This window comes from Taudactylus pleione, unplaced genomic scaffold (assembly GCF_031769625.1).
Source record: "Taudactylus pleione unplaced genomic scaffold, aTauple2 ptg000018l, whole genome shotgun sequence".
Taxonomy (NCBI): Eukaryota; Metazoa; Chordata; class Amphibia; order Anura; family Myobatrachidae; genus Taudactylus; species Taudactylus pleione.
In genome coordinates this window covers 18,924,643-18,947,891 of record NW_028284420.1, presented here as the reverse complement: position 1 = coordinate 18,947,891, position 23,249 = coordinate 18,924,643, and the positions used below count along the sequence as shown (strand labels likewise).

Here is a 23,249-nt window from a genome sequence, read left to right as displayed (position 1 = left end):
ATTAGGCCAATTTGTTTGTGTGTAAACAATAAATTAAAAACAAAACACTGACATTGTATTGTGACATTATTGTACAAATGGGTTACATTTAATCCTGGCCTTAAACGCAAAAACTGACCCTCTTTAAAAAAAAAAAAGGCCTCTTTAAGGAACGTTTAAAAAATCACATAGCGATGCAAATTCCACAGTAAACCAAAAAAAAGGGGAGCTAATTAAAAGATGATGACATTATTGTTACAATAGGCCATAACCACCAAATTGTGGCCAAAATAAAACCCCAAAAATGTACGCTAATTGATTGTGTAATCATGACATTAGCAGCTCTGATTTCCACCTGCGTACGCTTTTGTGCTATCCCAATAAACTGCTTTCCAAACACATACCAAGCCGGATTTCAATCCAACACTAATTACTTTACTGACCAGCCGCGATTAATCGCTGCACCATCGTGGAGTCCCGGGACGGAGGAGAAGGCCATCGCCAATGTGGTCGAGTAATCCTGACCCTAAGCTGTGCGAGCATTTTGAAGGGAAAGCGGATGTTTCAGTGACGTATGAGACGGTCCGAACACATTTGACGTTCGCATCTGCTAATGTATGTACGCCCCAAAAACGCCTCGCCACGCCTGCGTTTTTTCATCTCCACCCCCGTCAACACCCAAAAACGCCCTGTTCTGTCAATCACATTTGACATGTCACTTCCTGTACGCTATTTTAGGAACGAGAGAAAAAAAGCTCGCAATCTGCCGTACGCACATGCGCAGTGTAACACCGACGCATGCGCGGTTAGTCAACATCGGAACGCAACGAGCGTACTGTTGTTAACGTGCGGCTCTGAATGAGGGCCAATATTCTTTCAAATGCACAACATTTGCACAAGCGGCCACCCACCACCCATTGGTGCCGGTGATAGCCCTGGGCTATCAGCCTAGGCCTGGGGTGTCCTGGAGAGAGGGACCCCTTTATTGGGGGGTTCCCCAGGGATCCCAAACCTTGGCTAACTAGTGGTCAGGGTTAATGCTTTGTCTGGGGGACATGATGAAATAGCTCCACTGGCTGTGGTATCAGCCACCCTGCTGTCACGGTTCCCAGATGGAATCAACACTGAATTAATACAGAGCAGAGGATTATACAAAGCGGATGGTTGGGGTACCCCTAGAGGAAAGGTAGTTGATATGCAGCCCCTGGGGCTATGTAGCTATAGTAGACTCAGAGGAATTATAATAGAAGAGTCCCGCTACAGCTTTGAGGGCTGGAACACTTGGCAAGCTGCAGCCGTTACCGCCTTGAGGGCTGAAAAGATGTTGCAACAAATGGCCTTTGGGCTGTGTAACAAGATGCGGCCTTTGGCCAGTGGAGCAGCCTTGGGGGCTGGTGAGCCTTGGCGAGATGTGGCCTTTGGGCCGTGAAGCAAGATGCGGCCTTTGGGCCGTGGAGCAGCCTTGGGTGCAGGTGACCCTTGGCGAGATGTGGCATTTGGGCCCTGAAGCAAGATACGGCCTTTGGGCCGTGGAGCAGCCTTGGGTGCTGGTGAGCCTTGGCAAGATGTGGTCTTGTTGTGCAGCTTGTGCTGCCGGGTTGACACAAGCAGCAGTACACTAGCTCGCGTACACTTGGTGCAGAAGTGTGGCTTGTGTCGCCGAGTTGACACAAGCGGCAGTACACTGGCTCCTGTACACTTGGTGCAGAGGTGCGGCTTGTGACGCCGAGTTGACACAAGCAGTAGTACACAGGCTTGTCTACACTTGGTGCAGGGGTGCAACTTGTGCCTCTGGGTTGACACAAGCAGTAGTACGCTGGCTTGCATACACTAGCAGCTGGATTACACAAACGGCAGGAGGCTGTAATGCGGACCATGCCGCTTGGATGACACAAATGGCAGGTGACTGTAATGGGGACCATGCCGCCTGGATGACACAAATGGCAGGAGCTCAACAAGGCAGACAGGGAGACTGGATACTTGACTGAAAACAGGAGACTCGCAGCTGAACCGGAAACACGTGAAATGCTATCACCGGCATCAGAACAATGCATCAGCCAGGTAGAAAAAGGAGGACACACCAATTCAGTTCCAACAGCGATGATGTCAGCCAGATGGGAGGACTTTACAAGTTGACAGCGTGACATCTCTGTCTCCCAGCAACCAGCCTGTGAGAAGTACCATCCAACAGGATGCGACTGCTGCTTGTGACACCCACTAGAAAAAGTTTGGTGCTGGTTTTGGTAAATACAGGGGAACCCTACTAAGGTTTCCCCTGTATTTCCAAAACCAGGACCGGCTCAGAGCTGATTGCGCAAAATACGGGGGACCCATACGTTGTTTGTCCCCTGTATTTTGGCAACCAGGGCTGGTTCTGACTAGCCCAAAGCTGGTTGTGCTTAAAAACAGGGGACCCCTATGTCATTGGTCCCCTGTATTTTCACAACCAGGACAGGCAGTGTAAGGCTGGTTGTGCTGTGGGGGGGGGGCACCTTACACAATCAACCCGGCACCCACTGCCCAGGGGTGCCGGGGATAGCCCCAGGCTATCAGCCTAGGCCTGGGGTGCCCTGGAGAGAGAGACCCTTTGCGGGGAGTACCCAGCTCCCCAGGGATCCCCGGCCTGGGCTGACTAGTGGTCAGGGGTAATGCTTTGGCTGGGGGGAGCCAGTAAAAGGGCTCCCCTGGCTGTGGCATTACCCCCTGCCAGAAAGGGTCTGCTGCTGGTTCTGGAATTTACAGGGGAACCCTACTAATTTTTTTCCCCTGTATTTCCTGAACCAGGATCGGATCAGAGCTGGTGGCGCTAAATACAGGGGCCCCCTATGTCGTTTGTTCCCTGGATTTTGGCAACCACGACTGCAGCGGAATAGTTGATTTTGCATCAGCATGGGCATAACTGCACATGATATTGTGTTGGTATAAACATGCAACTTGTAAATTGGTAGGTAGCATCCTTTGTATATGGATAGGTGACAAAACTCTGTGTTGGTATAAACATGTAACTTTCCCTTGTAAATTGGTATGTAGTATCCTTTGTATGTGGATAGATGACAAAACTCCTCTGGACTAGTCCCCTTTGAAGATGGGGCAAGAGAGGTTATAGGAAGTTCTGTTTTCCTGCATCAGACATAAATATTGTATATGGCATATAAGAAAAATGTCCGTGGAAATTATAGGACATCTGGCCAGGCCCTTGATAAACAGTCATTAAGAGCCCTGTGTTCTGTGTAGGGTCAGAGGCCCTGATTCAGAGCCGGACGCTCTGACAGAGCACTCGCTCTGAATCAGGGCCGTCCCTCCTCCTTTTTGGAGCGGCCTCCTGGCCGCTCGCATAGCTGTGGGTAACCACCCACAGCTATAGCGAGCAGCCAGGACCATCAGGACCATCGTGACCATCGGGCTTCGGATGAGACGCTTGCGGTAGGGTCTCGTTGCCGCAATCCCTGGAGTGCCGGCCCCAGACAGTATGTGTTCCCATGGGAATGCCTCCGTCTGGGCAGCCACGCCCACCAAAGGGGGCGTGCTGTCAATCACCATTGACAGCACGCCCCTTTTGGTGCGAGACCCATAACGACGGCTTGGCCGTCATTATTCGGGTCTTGCGCATGCGCACAATGGAGCCGCCTCCGTCGTGCGCATGCGCACTTGGGCAACATCGACCCGCTTGCGAGCGCTCACGAGCGGGTCTGAATCAGGCCCAGAGATCAAAGAATAGTTGTTTATAGAAAGAGATTCAGTCTACAGATGTGTATATTCCCTCACTTAATCAGTGGGCATGTTCATTGACCTAAGACTAGGTTCCCAAACTTCACAGGGAGCTGAAGGTATAATGAAAGAACCCCAGCTCAGGTGGCCGGAAGACCCCAAAGCTTCAGCCAGCTGGACAATCCACTCTGCGCTGACAAGGGTTAAAATCAACCCAGGGAGGGGGGTAAGGGGGATGCCTGGAAGCAGGCATAAGTAGGTGATTCAAACCTAGTTTGTTGTTCATTCTGCGAGAGGCTATCGAGGGGAACAGATGTTCCAGAATTCTCCATTGGGACGGCCTCATCCCAAATCCATTCAATCAAACTAAATGATTTGTTTCTCCAATTTATTATTTTTAGTTTTGGAAATTGTAAGTAAACTGAGTGATTCCTTTTAACATTATTATATTCTTGTAACTTGTAAATAAGCTTTGAAGATATTCTTGAATTAAACATTAATTCTAGTTCTGGATCTGTGTTTTTATGACCCAAGGTCTCATATGGCTCATGTTACCTATTTTTCTAAGGATCAACAATTGTGTATGCAGTTGAGAGCAGAAGCTCACCTTATGCCATTGGTTCCCAAACTTTTTCAGTTCAAGGCACGCTTAAGGTCTCCTTCATTTTTTCAAGGCACCCCTAAGCCAAATTAATTACCGAGCAGTACCTTTTTGACCCAAGTAGTTGCAGACAGTAGCAGTGCTTCTCATAGCTATCTGTTTCCCCCACCCCCTCCCTATAGTTAGTATACAGACAGTGCCACTCATAGCTGTTCTCCCCCCCAACCCCCTCCTTATAGTTAGTACAGACAGTGCCAGTACCACTCATAGCCGTTCCCCCAACCCTCTCCCTATAGTTAGTATACAGACAGTGCCACTCATAGCTGTTCCCCCCCACGCCCCCTCCTATAGTAAGTATACAGACAGTACCACTCACTCATAGGTGTTTCCCCCAACCCCCTCCCTATAGTATACAGCCAGTGCCACTCATAGCTGTTCCCCCCACCCCCCTCCTATAGTTAGTATACACAGTACCACTCACTCATAGCTGTTCCCCCCCAACCCCCTCCCTATAGTATACAGCCAGTGCCACTCATAGCTGTTCCCCCTCTCTACAGATAGTATACAGACAGTGCCAGTGCCACTCATTGCTGTCCCCTCCACCCCATAGTTAGTATACAAACAGTGTGTGCCGCTCATAGCTGTCCCCCCCACCCCATAGTCAGTATACAGTGTGTGCCGCTCATAGCTGTCCCCCCCACCCCATAGTTAGTATACAGACAGTGTGTGCCACTCATAGCTGTCCCCCCACCCCATAGTTAGTATACAGTGTGTGCCACTCATAGCTGTCCCTCCCACCCCATAGTTAGTATACAGTGTGTGCCGCTCATTGCTGTCCTCCCCCCACACCATAGTTAGTATAGTGTGTGCCGCTCATAGCTGTCCCCCCCACCCCATAGTTAGTATACAGTGTGTGCCGCTCATAGCTGTCCCCTCCACCCCATAGTTAGTATACAGACAGTGTGTGCCACTCATTGCTGTCCCCCCCACCCCATAGTTAGTATACAGTGTGTGCCGCTCATAGCTGTCCCCCCCACCCCATAGTTAGTATACAGTGTGTGCCGCTCATAGCTGTCCCCCCCACCCCATAGTTAGTATACAGTGTGTGCCGCTCATAGCTGTCCCCTCCACCCCATAGTTAGTATACAGTGTGTGCCACTCATTGCTGTCCCCCCCACCCCATAGTTAGTATACAGTGTGTGCCGCTCATAGCTGTCCCCCCCACCCCATAGTTAGTATAGTGTGTGCCGCTCATAGCTGTCCCCCCCACCCCATAGTTAGTATACAGTGTGTGCCACTCATAGCTGTCCCCTCCACCCCATAGTTAGTATACAGACAGTGTGTGCCACTCATAGCTGTCCCCCCCACCCCATAGTTAGTATACAGACAGTGTGTGCCACTCATAGCTGTTTCCGCCCCTCCCTATAGTTTCCACAGGAACTAACGTTACTTACCTTTACTACAGAGCTCCAGCCAGGGGTGTATCTATAATGGGTGCAGGGTGTGTGGGGAACACGGGCCCCTGGGTCCAGGGGGGCCCCGCACCCATAATATTATTTACCTCTCTGGAGTCCAACATCGGCGCGGGGTCCGGCGCTTTAAAACGACTGGAAAATGGCCACGGCGGCCATTTTCCCATCATTTGCACATGCACAGTACAGGGAAAATGGAGGGGACCCGTGTCGGAGACTGCACACGAGCCCCCTCCTCTCTAGAAACGCCCCTGGCTCCAGCGCCGCTGTCGTTCCCTCAGATCCTCCAGCCGCAGCGTCAAAACAGGCAGCCCATCCCACTGCCTGCTCCTGTGCAATCACACCTGACTGACGCTCCCCGCAACGCCCCGTCATGCCTCCGGCTCCAATAGTGATAAGTGCAGCTTCCCTCCGGCTGCGTCCCCCTCTTGTGATAGCGCCTGACCTTGTGTGACACCTGGTAATGAGACACCTTTTTATAGGCCTTCAGTTGGGACTGAACCAGTTTATATTAATTTGCACCCGCAAGGGGCAGGATTGCTTTCTAAATACTGATACATTTCAGCTGGTGCCTTGGCTTTCCATGCATTTTTGCACCTCCCTTTCTTCATGTGTTCAATACTTTTTCCCTGTGTCATTTCACATTACTACACATAACAATTTATGTACATCTATGGTTTAATCTCTTTGCATGTGTGGATTGCATGTGTTGTTGCTGACATTTGGTGAAAATGTCATTACTTAGCCCCATTACAAATATATTTACTGAGAAAAATGTTGATGTGTTCAATACTTATTTTACCCGCTGTGTGTATATGTGTGTGTGTGTGTATATATATATATACACACACACACACAAACACAGCCTTCAACCAGGGGTTAATAAAAGGGGACCAGCACATCAGAAAGTAGCAGCTGACTCTTGACAAAGGTGTATCACACAGCGAAACAGTCATCAGGGCTGGAAGGTACTACAATACCTACAGGGCCAGATTAAGGTCTGTGGGGGCCCTTGGCCAACAAACATGTGGGGGCCCCTATTAAATATGACATACTGGGGGTATGCGCAATGGGTACCCCAGTAGTGTCAGTGCCCACAGTGGTAGTGCCCTGTATGCATAGCCCACAGTAGTGGTGCCCCTTATGCAGTGCCCCCTATGCAATACTCCCATTAGTAGTGCCCCCAGTAGTCATGCACCCTGTAGTCATGCCCCATGTGGTTGTGTCCCCAATAGTAATGCCCCCTGTATAACTACCCCCAGTAGTAATACCCCTGTAGTTGTGTCCACAATAGTAATGCCCCCCAGTAGTCATGCCCCCTGTGTGTGCCCAATAGTAATGCCCCCTGTATAAATTCCCTCAGTAGTAATACCCCTGTAGTTGTGCCTCCAGTAGTAATGACCCCTGTAGTAGTGGCCCCAGTAGTAGTGCCCCAGTAGTAATGCCCCGCCTTCAAGTAGTAAATCCCCCAAGAGTAGAGGACCCCAATATTAATGCCCCCTGAGTAATGCCCCCAGAAGTGGTGCCCCCAATAGTAATCCCCCCCAGAGTAATGCCCCCAGTAGTAATCCCCCCTCCGAGTAATGCACCCAGTAGAAAAGCCAATTGCACTTAAAAAAAAAAAAGCTAACACTTAGCTTAAGCCCCGCTCCCGCTGCCGTCCACGTCCATTCCGCCTGGCTGCTCCTCTGCACTATGGGAGACACGTCATGACGTGTCTCCCATAGTGCACTGCGTGAGCCGGAAGCCGGAGCTCACGAATGAACTCCAGTCTCCGGCTCCGGCTGACACTGCGGGGAGGGTTACAATCAGCGGGCGTCTGACAAATAATGCCTCCCTGCAGCGCCGGGTTTAGGTTGGCCGGAGGAGGCAGAACTGGTTCCGTCTCCTCCGGTTCACATTAACCCCGATGGGTGTGGGGGCCCTTCAGGTGTGTGGGCCCAGGGACGATCGCCCCTGTCACCCCCCCTTAATCCGGCCCTGAATACCTATTCTCCTGATGCATTCATCTATGATAAGTATATGTCTTACATACTTTAGCAGGATGGCTTCTATTGTTGTTTAAATAAATGGATTGACATTTTTGCTACTTCCTGGTGTGCTGGTCCCCTTTTATTAATCACTGGTGGAATAGTGAAAGGCGGCATAGGCAAATTACTTTTGTGTATATATATATATATATATATACACACAGTACACTAGCTGGGAAACCCGGCAGTGCTGGGGTTGAAGACTGGACCCTGAAGTACACGTGCAGCCTTTATTAATTTACATTGTCCTCGTCTATTACCCATTCCATTGATCCTTAAAAGGACCCCACTGTTTGCATGATTGTTAGCAAACAGTGGAGTCCTTTTCATAACTACCGTGGGTGCAAGGGGTGCAGCTGCTATGGAGGCCGAGCTGCCTCTGTGGCCCGCTGCCCTCCCTGCACCCAGTCACGCACACAAAGTGGGCCAGTCCAGTCAGGACCATTGAGGGGGGCCTGGGTATCAGTGATGTTGATTTGTTGCCGACCTGCTAGCTGATTACATCTGGCACATTGGCAGGCAGTCATGGAGAGACAGTGCTGCCGGTCGTGAGGCAATCAGAGCTCACGAACCGGCAGCCAATCAGCAGTGGTGGCTCCTGATTGGCTACCGGTCCACGAGCTCCGATTGGCTCACGACTGGCGAGACAGCCAAATTGCGTTAACACTGTCAGTCCATGTCTACCTCTGCCTGTCGGTGCACCAGCTGTAATTAGCTGGCTGCCCGGCTGCAAATCCACACATGCTGGCTGCTGATGGCACATAGGGGGAGGCGAGAGGTAGAGGGATACCGGGAGGGGAGTTGCTGGAGGGCATAATGTGTAAGGGGCACTACTATTGTGTGTAATAATATGTTATATAGGGCACTACTACTATGTGGCATCATCTGTAAAGGGTGTTACTGTATGGTATATTGTGTAAGGGGCATTACTGTGTAGTGTAAGGCCATTACTGTGTGGCATAATGTATGAGGGGCAATACTACTGCATGGCATAATGTGTATAAGGGGTACTACTAACTTGAATGGGGTCTGTGTGGCATAACATGAATGGGCTCTGTGTTGGGGGAATATGTATGTGTTGTTTTTTTTTACCTCTGGGGAGAGGGGTTCTTTTAAGATCTTGCTATGTAGCCCATAAAGTTCTACTTACACCCTTGCATACAAACACAGAGGCTCTGGATTTGATATGAACTTGCATGAGTCATCAAGTTTGCTCAGACTGAGGTTATAAATATACTTTTGTAGCTTTCTCACAGGTTTTTGTCAGACTGCCAATTTCCACTGGAACCTGTGTAATTTGAGTGTCCCCATTTTTTAGCGACTGTGTGTGGCCTTGACAATGTTCAAACCTAGGCAAAAAAAAAAACTAATTCTGGTCAAACTACACCACCATGCCAAATTTGGTGGAGCTGGGTCCAAAACTCTAGCTGTGCATAAAGGACAAACAGACATGCTTATTTTATATATACTGTATATATATTATATATAGATGGGCTACAGTACAAAGAGAAAATGGTTCAGATGAATGTGGATGCCCTCCTGAAGTTGGGATACATACCAAGTATCTTCTAAGGAGCTGTTCAAGCCCCACGGGAAGAAAAATAGGCGTCACTCCAAATATAACAAAAAAACTTGTATTAAGAAACTGTCGACGTTTCAAGGTCACAGCCGACCTTTTCATCAGTCCTGATGAAAAGGTTGGCTGTGACCTTGAAACGTTGACACTATTTGTGTGTTATAACTATTTCTTAATACAAGTTCTTTTGTTATACTTGGAGTGCCGCCTACTTTTTCTTCCCTTGGGGCTTGAACAGCTCCTTAGGAGATACTTGGTGGGTGTGTGTGTGTGTGTGTGTGTGTGTATATATATATATATATATATATATTATCGTAAGTCTGCACTCAAAGCTTCAAATATAAGTCACATATATATATATATATATATGTAGGCGGTGCTCCTTAGAGATCCAGCAGAATCCAAAAATACAAAAATAGAAAAAAGGCACATATGCTTTGTGGTGTTGTTCTGTTCACACTGGCTTGGATTGACCTGATGACGGTCCCTGGGAGGGTCGAAACGTCGACAATATGGTGATGTTTTTAAAGATGATTCTATTAAAGATGTGATTTTATCTTCATTTTCTACCTGGTGAGTGCCTTTTTTCTATTTTTGTATATATATATATACAGTAGATATATACAGTATATCTATCCGAGTGGAGTTTCCATGGAGGAACGTCCCGTCGCCTGCAGGAACTGATTGGATGAGAGCCATCTGTCCCTGCAGTTTTCGGCTGAAATAAGGATTTCCTCATATAATGCCATTCTCAGATAGTGTTATATAAGGTAAGCCATTAAGGATTTTCTTACCGTCTTCCTGCTACCTGAAAAACAAACAAACATTAAGCGCTGTAGAAAGCAATGGCTTGATAATTTTATTTTCTCTGTTAACCCTTTCCTATATGGCTTATATACTTAAATCATCCAGATACCATTAGTTTCTGCATAATTTAATTGAAAATTATGCTCATTAGGGGTAAAATGTATTGCATACAGATCAGCCCTTATACGATTGATTTTAGAGCCTGATTCAGAACCGCTCGTTCGCTCCGAGCGATGTTCGCACAACTGCGCATGCGTATGGGTTGTAATACGCATGCGCGAACCAGTCATTTCGGTCGGAAATTGTGTGTTCGCAAAATAGCGAATGCCTGCTAATTTGAGTGACAGAATGAGGCGTTTGTGGGTGGTAACAGGGGAAGGTGCTTGAAAACGGGGAGTGGAGATCCGAACGCAGGCGTGCCAAACGTTCAAAACGGGGGTTTTAAGGGTGTGCATAATTAACAAAGTAGCGTCATCGACCACGTCACTTGGTTGTCTTTTAGCCTGAACTGCTCGCATGATTGCGGTAGGAAAATGCTACCACAAGCACTGCGAGCAGTTCAGATGCCTTTCGATGTACTCGATTAATCTAATAAATAGCGGAGATGACGTAGGATGCGAGCGGCCAGGGGGCGTTTTTTAAAAAATAGCGAGCGCATGTTTCGTTCGCTCGTTCAGACATAGAGGCGTCTACAGACCGCAAAGAGCGAGCGCTCTATTTAAATATCCGGCCCCTTTTTCTGAACGAGCGAGCGCAAATAGCGTCCAGCTCTGAATCAGGAACCTAAGTCTATACATATATTAGAATGCATGCAACTCAAGATACAAACCATGGAAACGTATGTGATGAGACACATATTTGCTCATACACAAATAATATGAGATATGGTAAGAACTTACCCTTGTTATCTCTATTTCTACGAAGTCCATAGGGTTCCACAGGATACCTTGGGGTATAGGTGTGACGTCAGTCGCAGGGCACCAAAGAGTTAAGCTTTCAGCCTCCCAGGATGCACTAGGTCCCCCTCCTATACCCCGCCCCCGGGCCAAGGCACCTCAGTTAGTTACCAAGCCATAGGCCGGAGGAGGAGAAGGAAGAGAGAGAACAAAGATCTGGACACATACAAGAATCACATTCTCACCAGAGGGAGACGGAAAACCGGTGACCAGAGCAAAGCCCATCTGCAGCACAGGTGCGACAGGGCGGGAGTCCTGTGGAACCCTATGGACTTCGTAGAAATAGAGATAACAAGGGTAAGTTCTTACCATATCTCATATTTTCTACTTCAGGGTCCATAGGGTATCCACAGGATACCTTGGGGATGTCCCAAAGCAGTATCCTTTAAGGGTGGGGACGCTCCTGTGCAGAAAGGAGAATCCGCCGCCCGAAGGAAGCATCCTGAGAGGCGAAGGTGTCAAACCTGTAATACCTCACGAAGGTATGGACAGAAGACCACGTAGCAGCCTTGCAGATCTGAACTGCCGAGGCACCACGTCGAGCTGCCCACGAAGGACCCACAGACCTAGTGGAATGAGCCTTCAGAGAAGGAGGGACCGGTAGGCCTTCATGAAGATAAGCTTCAGAAATAGCCATACGGATCCAGGCTGCCAAAGTTTGCTTTGAAGCAGGCCAACCCTTTTTACGGAAGCCAAAGAGGACAAACAAAGCGTCCGACTTCCTAAACGAAGAAGTGCGGTCAACATAAGTCCTTAAGGCCCGCACAACATCCAATGAGGCCTCACCCACGGAAAGACCCGGTGAGTTAAAGGCCGGAACAACTATTTCCTCGTTAATATGAAACTGGGAAATAACTTTGGGAAGAAACTCGGGCCGAGTGCGGAGCACTGCCCTGTTCCCATAAAAAACCAAGAAAGGGGGTCTACAAGAAAGAGCCCCTAACTCAGAAACACGTCTGGCCGAAGCAATGGCCAGAAGGAAAACAGTCTTAGCTGTTAGCCATTTAAGATCCACTGAGCCCAGTGGTTCAAACGGCGGTCCTTGGAGAGCCCTCAGGACCACAGCCAAATCCCAAGGCGCCACAGGTGGAACAAAGGGCGGCTGAATGCGGAGAACACCCTGCATAAAGGTGCGCACATCCGGGATTGTAGCAATCCTACGGTGAAACCAGACAGATAGGGCCGAAACCTGTACCTTCAAAGAAGCAAGGCGAAGCCCATGATCTAGTCCCGCTTGCAGGAAGGCGAGAATCCGAGACAGACGAAACTCCCGCGGTGCATAACCTCTCGGTCGACACCACTGGAAGAACGTATGCCACACGCGATGGTATATCCTCGCGGAAGACGGTTTCCGAGCTCGTAACATGGTACGCACCACAGAGCTGGAAAACCCCCGGGACCTCAGCATGGCCGTCTCAACAGCCACGCCGTCAAAGACAGCCGAGTCAGGTCCGGGTGAAGGCAAGGACCCTGAGACAGAAGGTCCGGTCGTAGCGGCAACCGCAGAGGAATGTCCACGGACAGACCCTGAAGGTCTGCGAACCAGTGCCGTCTGGGCCACGCGGGAGCTATCAACAGGAGCGTCCCTCCTTCCTGTTTGAATTTCCGGATTACCCGTGGAAGAAGGGAGACCGGAGGGAACAGGTATGCGAACCGGAACGTCCACCGGACGGACAGAGCATCCACCAGAGACGCCCCTTTGTCTCTTGTGCGAGACCCGTACACCGGCAACTTGTTGTTGTGCCGGGACGCCATGAGGTCGATTTCTGGAAGACCCCACCTGTCCACCAGTAGTTGAAAAACGTCCGGGTGCAGGGACCATTCCCCTGGATGAACGTCCTGGCGACTTAGAAAGTCCGCCTCCCAATTTAGCACTCCCGGGATGAAGACCGCTGATATGGCCGGAAGATTGCGCTCCGCCCAAACCAGGATCCGAGAGACCTCTACGAGAGCCGCCCGACTGCGAGTTCCTCCTTGCCTGTTTATGTAGGCCACGGTGGTAGCGTTGTCCGACTGGACCTGCACCGGGCGACCCTGGAGAAACCGCTGTGCTTGCTGGAGAGCATTGAAGACCGCACGGAGTTCCAAGATATTTATTGGAAGCTCCGCTTCTGTCGGCGTCCACCTGCCCTGGAACAAGTGTGGACCCGAAACTGCTCCCCAGCCCCGAAGACTGGCGTCCGTTGTCAACAGGACCCAATTTGGAACCCAGAACGGACGTCCCTTGTTGAGGTGGGTCGTCTGTAACCACCACGTAAGGGACAGGCGAACCTCCTGGGTGAGCACAATCGTCTGGGACTTCAGAGACTGAGTCAGCCCGTTCCACTTGGACAGGATCAGGTGCTGCAGAGGTCTGGAGTGAAACTGGGCGTATTCCACCATGTCGAACACCGACACCATGGAGCCCAGTAACCTCATCGCCGAGTGTAAGGACACCCGGCGGCTGTGCAGACAACTGCGCACCCTTGACTGTAAAGCAGAGATCTTGTCCTCCGTCACGAAGATCCTTTGCTGTCCCGAGTCCAATAAGGCTCCAAGATGCAGAATCCTCCGAGACGGGATTAGAGTGGACTTCTGCCAGTTGATTAGCCAGCCGTGCCGTTGCAGCAGTGCAATGGTCAGGTCCAAGTGGCGTAACAGGAGCTCTGGAGATCCTGCCACCAATAACAGGTCGTCCAAATACGGCAACATGCGGACTCCCTGCAGCCCCAGAGAAGCCGCCATGACCGCCATCACCTTGGTGAAAACACGTGGTGCTGTTGCCAGGCCAAAAGGTAACGCCCGAAACTGGAAGTGGTCGCTGCTGATTGCAAACCTGAGGAACTGTTGATGGCGCCAAAGAATAGGGACATGCAGGTAAGCGTCCTGTATGTCCAATGACACCAAGTAGTCCCCAGGTTCCAGCGCCAGAATGATGGACCGTAGGGTCTCCATCCGAAACTTCGGGACCCGCAAAGACTTGTTGAGTGCTTTGAGGTTGAGTATCGGACGATATGACCCATTGGGTTTCTGTACCAAAAATAGATTTGAATAGAAACCCTGGCCCCTCTGGGAGAATGGAACCGCCACTATAACTCCAGCCTGGAGCATAGTGTGCAATACCTTCTGCAGCTCCGTAGCCTTGTTCCGGTCTGATGGGAGACCCGTGGTGAAGAAGCGAGCCGGGGGTCTGTGCCGGAAGGAGAGGGCGTATCCGTGGGAAACCACCTCCAGAACCCAAGTGTCTGTCGTAGTGGTCGACCAACACTGGGCGAACTGTAGCAGGCGGCCTCCCACCCTGGGATCCCCCAAAGGGAGGCCCGGACCGTCAGGCCGCAGGCTTGTCATCTGGCTTGGGGGCCGGACGTATGGTACTCCATGCCTGCTTCCGGGGCTTGACCGATTTCTTAGGGCCAGCCTGTCGAGGAAACGACTGTGGTTTGGGCCTGCCCTGGGCCCTAGATGACCGAAAGGACGATGGTCCCGAACCAGAAGGAGCAGCGGCCGACGGGAGACAGGCAGATTTGGCTGCCGCCAGCGTGGCCACAATCTTATCCAGATCCGGACCGAAGAGAACTTCTCCGGTAAACGGCAACGCTTCCAGACCTTTCTTGGAATCTGCGTCCGCCTTCCAGGATCGCAGCCACAAGGTGCGACGAGCAGCTACCGCTGCTGAAGAAATTCTAGACACCAGAGTACTAATGTCTAGAGCCGCCTCGTTGATGTAGGTGGCCGAATCACGGAGATTGCCAATCAACTCCGCCTGATCGGCCGGACAGTCGGATTCAAAAGAAGCCTCTAATGAATCCGCCCAGCGCTCCATCGCTCTGGCAACCCAGCAAATGGCCATAGCCGGCCGTGCTGCCCCCCCTGCAAGGGAATAAGCGGACTTCAGGCAGATTTGTACCTTGCGGTCCGTAGCATCCTTAAGGGAGGACATGGATGGCATCGGCAATGTGGCACTACGGACAAGACGGGTCACGTGAGAATCCACCTGTGGAGGGGATTCCCACTTAGCAAAATAATTATCCGCGAACGGATAAGCCACCGCCAGGCGTCTCTGCGGCTGGTATCTTTTGCCAGGTTGTTTCCACGCGTCCTCTAAATGGTCCACCAACTGACCCGAAAGAGGAAAGACTGTGGCATCGCCCTTCACATCTTTGAAAAAGGCATACTTAGATTTAGCCGCTGGGGGAACTTCGTCCTCAATCACCAAGGCTGTGCGGACCGCCCGAATAAGTCCAGGAATATATACTTTGGACTTAGCATCAGCGTCCTTAGTATGGAGAGGTTCCTGATCGTAAGGATCTAGAATCTCCCCATCATCAGACGTCCCTTCGTCATCCTCATAAGGAGCGGACAGAGACGCCACCGGCCTTTTATGAGACCGCATCACAGACTCCCCTTGCAACACATCCGACAAGTGCTGTACAGAACTTGTCAGGGAGTTAACCCACGCTGGCTCCTGAGAACCCGGGAGCGGGGAAATAGGGAGACTGTGGGGTACCACCAATTGTCGTGGGAACCCCTGCATGGGTGACGACACCACAGACTGCTGGGACAAACCCATCGGAGTAAACGCGGGCTGCGGAGCTAACTGGCCCACTAAAGCTGTTAACGCCTGAGCGAAACAAGCCCAGGGCGGCTCCTGTACCGGTGCTGTAACCGTAATAGGCCGCGCCATGGACAAACACTGCCGGCAAAGGCCCTCCGCGCTACCCTCCCCCTCCGCTAACGGTACTTTGCACGTGGTACACTGTAGCCGGAGGGGAAAATCACTTTCAGACATGATGGCACCACGTATGTGACCTCTCTCACCAATTAAGTATTAAATAGGCGAGAGACCACCCTGCAGCACCGCACCGCAAGGGCTTTAGCAGAAAGAACAGGGACAGTAATAAAGCTGACAGTTTAGAGAAGAAAAGATTACAGGCAGCAGCGCTAGCACAGTCACATACAATGCAGAAAAATAACAATTCCTGCACTAACAGCGCTGATCACTCAACTACACAGACACAGGGCCTGGTAGGACACAGCGCTGCATACACAGACCTGACCACAGCGGAGGAGAGGTATGCGGGGGGACCCAGACCACGATGCTTCCGTCCAGCGCTTCCAGCAGCGTTCACCATGCGTTCTGGAGAAGATGGCCGCCGAGGAGCAGAGAGGAGGCTGGCCTGGGGGAGGAGCGCTGCCACAGGACCAGTCGGCAGCATGCAGAGAGGGCTGTGTGCAGCGGGGGAGGCGCCGGCTGTGAGACAGGGAAGGCGCGCTCCCCTGGCATGCATTTAACCCCTGGGACGCCGCAGCGCTACCGCTCTGCTGCGGTCCGCTGTCCCAGGGGGTAGTGGAAGCGCAGGTTGGTCGCCTGGCTCCACGCTGCAGCCAGTCCCCAGGGAGCCCCCTGCCTGGGGACTTAGGACCATGTGATCAGCGGGGACCCACCGCGGGACCCCGCTGCTTACCTCTGTCCCCCTTGAATCCGGCCATGGTCCGGAGCATCTGGGGTCACCGCTAGCTGTGACCCCAGACGCCCACCAGCATCCCCGGATCAGTACCGGCGTTCTGGTACCGGCGGGGTGTAGGGAAGACAGCATGGACGTCAGGACTGACTGTCCATGCTGTTCATCCAGATGTGCAGCCACAGCTGCATGAAGAATAAGCTTCAGGGGCTCTTCTAGCCCCCACTCCAACAGGTGCACCCGACTCCGGCCGGGCACCAAACTAAACTGAGGTGCCTTGGCCCGGGGGCGGGGTATAGGAGGGGGACCTAGTGCATCCTGGGAGGCTGAAAGCTTAACTCTTTGGTGCCCTGCGACTGACGTCACACCTATACCCCAAGGTATCCTGTGGATACCCTATGGACCCTGAAGTAGAAAGTGTATTGTATGTTTAACTCTAAATCAGGTCCTTTAAACAATGCGTCCTGGAATTCACAATATATTGATGTCATGTGTGAGTTATTAACAGTACACTCACTTTAGTAGAAATGGAATAAGGTGTATGCCTCTGCCACAATGGTGCCCTTAACCCTTTTAATGTTTTGCCTTTTAAATAATTGCGACTTTAAAACATCGGCCAGACTCGTCCGGAAGTCGCAGATGCCTGCAAGTAGCAATCAAATACATTTATTCCAGGTAAGAACATCGCTGCTGCAGCATCCTGATTTTTGGATCAATTCTATTAATAAATCATGAGCCTGATTCAGAGGTGTACAAACTGCCGATGTCGGACATAGTGGAGTGATTTATTGCTACTGCGCATGCGTCCTGATTGTGTCCGTACAGAGTCAGAGTTGTAATTTCAGACGCATGCAGGGAGAAGTGTATTGAACGGGATATGTTCAATATCCCCACAGCGGGGATTCCGGCGGTCATAATGCCGATGCCGGAATCCCTACACTTTTCGGAATACCAGCGCCAGCATCCCGACCACCGGAATCTCAAAGGTAAGTAGCGGGGTTGGGGGGAGGGTTAGGCACTAAGGAGGAGGGTTAGGTTTAGGCACTAAGGGAGAGGGCTAGGTTTAGGCACCGGAGAGAGAGGCAGGGTCGTCTTAAGAGAGGAGGGCCCCCCCCAACCAGCCAGCCACCAGAGCATTAAGAAGACTCCGGGCACTAGAGTGTGCCCGGAGTCTACTGCGCATGTGCAGAACACTGGAAAAATGGCCGCGGCGGACATATTCCGATGTTCTGAGCAGCGCTGACACCCGACGCAGGACCACGAACAGGTAAATTTAAACTAATATGGGTGCAGGGTGTGTGGTGCGGGGCCTCGCACACACTGAACCTATTATAGATACGCCACTGGAGGGAGGATTAGGTATACTTACCTCCAGCCATCGGAATGATAACCTTGTCGGTATGCTGGTGTCGGGATTTTGACTGCCAGGATCCCGAACACCATCTCTTATCCAACCCATATTGAACATTTAGTAGACGTTCCTGGACAGTGACATAGAAGTGTTTTAGCGCACGCACAGAGGTGGTCCGTCTTATGGGCATGTTATATGACTGTCGTGTTGGTGAAAGTGGTTGCGTACGCAGACACTTGACTGCTCACATACAGTAGGCCATACTGGGACAGAGAAACTGCACTTGCCATAGGGCTGGTGCAAGTTTCGATGGTGTGACCAATGGTGGAGTCTAAGTCGCAATCGGTGTACGGACACAAAGTGGACGTATCAGTACTTGCACATACAAATGCACAGATGGACACAAGCGAAGTACTATGAATAACCGCCAATAAACATAGCTGCAGGCACTTCTACATCCTCCTCTGGATCAGGCCCCATGTCTCTAGAATCGATTCAAAAATCGTGATGCATGTGTCTGGGGGGGTTCTGTTACTGCTCATTACTAGCATTCACTTTAAACTTTGTGGGAAATATACATTTTCTCAGATAATTTCCACCAAGAGTTTCAACTGCACACATCAATGTAAAATATAGTATCCTAAAATTGCTCATTTTCCTGTGCACATCTATCAGGTATGAGGGGAAATTAGTGATTTTATTTGTCTCAAACGTATCATCACCCAACCATTCTGGTGGAATTGCACGGCCATCGCTTGGAATTGAATCTTCCCGTGTATTATATACATACAGTATGTGCTATGTATGTCCGCATTTGCAAGAGGAAATTCCTTGTATGTCATTATGTGCGACCACACGTTCAGAAAATGTTTTTGTTTGTTCTTTTTAAATTTATGTTGTTTATATCAATGCTCGAAGTGAGAATACTGAAGTGGGGGCAGTGGCGGGCTGGGCCGGGGGGCAGGGTGCCATATGCCCCCTGGGCCGCACCGTCAGTTGGTGTCCCGGGCCGCCTCCTCACACAGAAAAACTCTGGTGGTCCAGTGGTCGCGATGCATCACACACATACTTACCAGTAACCGGCGGCAGTTGCCTCCTTCCAGTTACTTTATGTCAGTTAGTGACAAACCAGGATGTTATATGGCCGCGCTTAGGCAGCCTTATCACAGTGGAGAGACTGCTTGTGCTGTGCTGCGGCTGTGCTCAGTGACAGCCTGAGGCAGTGCACAGCCACAAGCAGGAGGGGGCCCGGCCAGCAATTACCAATTATAAATATATTAGTAACACGGCCACACTACAGCTGGTGGCCGTGTCTATCAGAAAGCCCCTCTGTCCCTCCTTGCAGAATCAAGGTTGAGTGGTCGGCACTGCAGTCAGACTGTGTCACAGCTGCCTGCCCCTGGCCATTGTGTTAGGTGAGGGCAGCACTGTACTGACACTGTATTGCAGCAGTGTCAGGGTTAATCCCCGGGCCAGATCTTCCCCTCTCTCCCCTGATAGAGCTCCTCCCTCCTCCCAGGAGGGGATGGTGCTGCATAGCATGTCCTGTGTGTCAGCACAGCCTGTGCGCTACATATTGCAAGCTGCCTGCACTGCAGATTACAGGGAACAGCAGCAGAGTTCCCGGGGAGGTAGCACATTCTGCAGCTCTCCCACCTGCATGCAAGGCTTCCACAGGTAGGATGTGCAGACAGGAGCACATAGCTTATCATATTAGACAGGTGATGGGAGGCAGAGCCCAGCATGGAACACCCACGAGTGAGGAATGTTGGCAGCTTTGTCAGCAGTGGGTTTATATGTTTTTGTGCAGGGAATGCTATGCTGCTTTATTACTACTCAGGAGGCAGCCATCCAGTCAGTGCTGCCTGGCAGGGAAGAGGTTACAGGAAAGCTGATAACGCACAGGGGACAATTGTGTGTTCTGCGATCTTGTGCTCAGAACAGGATGATTGATGGAGGGGGAGATCTGTGCCTGTGACACCTTGTTTACACTCTGACCATTGCACAAGCCCAAACAAAGCATCTTTCTCTGCAATAACTGTTTTAATATAATCACATAACCCTTATTAGCCATATAATGTCTTATATTGTACTCTGAAAGCAGGTACTGTTGTAACACCTGCCCAGCCCAGCACTGCTCAGCTATAGATCTTATTGGTTCATATTATGGCTCAAATATGTTGTTGCTCTTACCTGTCAGGGCCCGTACACCCGCCTAATCCACCTAAAAAATCAGACTACAGATGGATTCCATTCCGACCAGGAACCGATAATTAAGGAGGGCTGGCGCAAGTTACTTTTATATAAGCATGGGAGTGCTGGCTTTTTGAACATTTTGGGCCCGATTCAGCAGTGGACGCTAATGGGACCACAACTGCGATTTTGCACAGAACGCAGCTGCGAAAGTATGCTAATACCTGCCAGAGCTAAGCCGGCTTAAATACGCCCACTGCTGCTTTCTCATGTCCGTCCAATGTCGCTCTTCTGCATAAATATCTGTACCAGCGATGCACATCAGCCAGTCACACAGCCGTTACAAGACTGACCAGCTGCAAACACTGCAAGTCTCATGCTACGTATACAGTATGTAATCGCAATAGCTAATTTATGCCTGCGTTTTTCCATCACTGGGTCGTTATTTATGGGCCAGTTCTCCGGACTTGCCCCCCAGGCTACAAGTTGCCAGCCAGCCCATGAGTGGGGGTATGGCAGTTTTAGTTGAAATCGCCCCATTTCCCCCCTTCCCCTGCACATCACACTAAGGACCTCATTCAGAGTCGGTCGTTGCAGCCGCACGGTCGTCCAACGACCGCAAATTGCGATCGTACGACAGGTCGATCGTTAACAAAGTGACGCCCATTCGTTAGCACTGCACCTCCTCTAGCTCCCGACAGATCTGATCAAACGAACAAAACAATCGTAGTCAGGCACTGTCATTCGTGGTATGCTAATTATGTTCTGATGTTTGCAGCCGTATGTGTTGTTTTGATGGTCACATGTCATGTTTTCATGGACTATCGATCAGCTTGTTATGAGCTTGTTGTCAATTATCTAATTAATAGTGTTTAACTCTTGCTGTTCTTTAAAACAAGTTTTTTCTCATGTGTCAAACTTTATTGTTCATTTCGTGGTTGTTTTCTCCGTTCTCTTTTTTTTCACACAATTTAAAAAACAAAGTAAGATTTATTATCTGTGAATGTACTGTTGATAAGTGTGTTATCTTTAAAAATACATGTGCATTTTGCGTTAGGATCATTTGCACTCTTATGTTTGCAATTGCACACTGCGTGTTGTAGCCAATCAAATGTGACCTTATTTTTCGTCCCACATGATTAAAGGATTGGCCAATAGTGGTTTTTTTAGGAAACTGTAAATATTTTAGCCAATCATCTTTTTTGTACCCCATGTATATTTCATGTTTTCTGAAAAATCGGCCATTGCCAACATGAGAGCCACGGCCTTTACCAGGAGAGAATTGCTTGTCCTGGTGAATATCCTGGACAGGCGGATTACGTACGCTGTGCCGCCCAATTCCAACTGCATAAAGCGGGCGGCCTATGCGGAGGTGAGGCAAGCCCTCAGATCTGCGGGTTACAGGCACAATATTGCGCAATTAGAAAGGCGCTGGTCTGACCTGCGCCGCCGGTCGCCTGCACTCCTGATGAATTTGCGGGCGCAACTACGCAGACGTAAGTATGCGTTTGTTTAAAAGTAATAATTAGTGGACTTTTAAAAATGTATGTTCCTTTGCCAATTATTTTAGTCAATGATAAAAAAAACCCTCCTGAATGTTGTCCCTATTGTCCTGAATGTGTAAAGTGTACTTTTATTGTGTAGCCGAAATTCAAAACAAATCTTTTTTTTTTTGTTTTATGTTTACATTTTAGAAGCACAGCGGAGACAGAAGGGCACGCAGAATGCAAAGAAATCCAGGTGCCAACCTGCAGCCCTCACCTTCACCATCTCCTCAACCCAGCCCTCCCTCCCCACCACCATATTCCCCCAGTAACCCTCCCTCCCTCTTGCAATCCTCCCCGAGTATTCCTCCCTCCCCTGCCCACTCATCCCAAATATCCCCTCCCTTGAATCTTTCCTGCTCGATTTCCCCTTCCACCATTCCCCCAACTCCAGAATATTCCCCTTCTCCGGAAGCATCTCCGGCAACATCTGTGGTTGTGCCCGACCACTCTGAGGGTATGTGTTTTTTTGTGTTTTGCTTTTTTTTGGGTGGTGTTGTTATCCATGTATTTGTACAACTTTATTACCATTTTTTTTTTTTGTGTAATTTCAGTATGGGTGTCAAAATCATTGCGCAGTAATGCTGTTTTTCACAATTGCGACCTTAGGTTTTGTGCCTGGGCCTTTTTTTTATTGTGGACCACAAAATAAATAGGCTTTTTGGGCTTTAAAAATGTTTTGTATTTTTAGGAAATAATGATTACATTCGGATTAGTATTTTACAATGTAAAAAAACATGTCACACAACTTGGCAAGGTGCTGGGAACCAGACTACCCTTGTTGATGTTGTGTACACGGTGTTTAAAATGTACTAAGATGTAACTTCATTAGGAAAAGTGATGTTTGCCATAGCAAAGAAACACATTGTATTTTAGGATTATCAAGAACATTCTAGAAGTGAATACGTGCATTGTGTTTAAGGATATGGCCATCATGACTTAAGAATACACCTCCCATTATTTTTAACATCATCATAGTGGTTTTTGGCTTATGCCACATAGTTAGGGTTTCCAATTATTTTTACAACATAAAAGTATAAACCTATTAATAATGTTGTGTGGCTGATACTTTAAAACACACCGTAACATCATTGTGTTTAACCACTTTTTGGTACATTGAATAATGTGTAATGTTCAAATGTTTGGAATTTTAATGAAGTTTTTAATACCCAAAAATGTTTTTCTGTCCACAGATCTAACCCACATCCTGAGGCAAATAAGGGAGGAGCTACAAGACACAAGTGGCTATTTAATGCAGGCCTACTGCTGCCTCCAAAGAATTGTGGGGAGTTTGGAGGATTTAGTTATTTTGTTTTCCTATTTTTCCATTTTTCAAAATTAAAAAAATAAAGTTTTTGAGGTTCAAACATTTGTCCTCTTTTTTGCCAAACATTAAAGGGTGTAATTCTGCATTTTAAAGACTTTGTGAACAAAGTTGGGTGCCTTTCCATAGTGTAAGAATTGGGGTGGGCATACATTATCCACCTCAAAATGGTTTTTATTTTTATTAAAAAAACAAAAAACACCATTTGTATTTAATTGAAAACATTTATTAAATAACAAACATGTTGCCAACAGGCTTTTACTCGTA

At 49.4% G+C, this 23,249-nt stretch overlaps 1 long non-coding RNA gene across 1 annotated transcript; it reads left to right on the top strand.

Annotated features, from left to right (window-relative positions):
• Positions 1–19,524: 19,524 nt before the first annotated feature.
• On the top strand, positions 19,525–22,972 carry LOC148540711 (uncharacterized). Its single transcript, XR_015880244.1, has 3 exons — positions 19,525–19,598; positions 21,809–22,115; positions 22,852–22,972. It is a non-coding gene; the product is annotated as an uncharacterized LOC148540711 (long non-coding RNA).
• Positions 22,973–23,249: the final 277 nt, after the last annotated feature.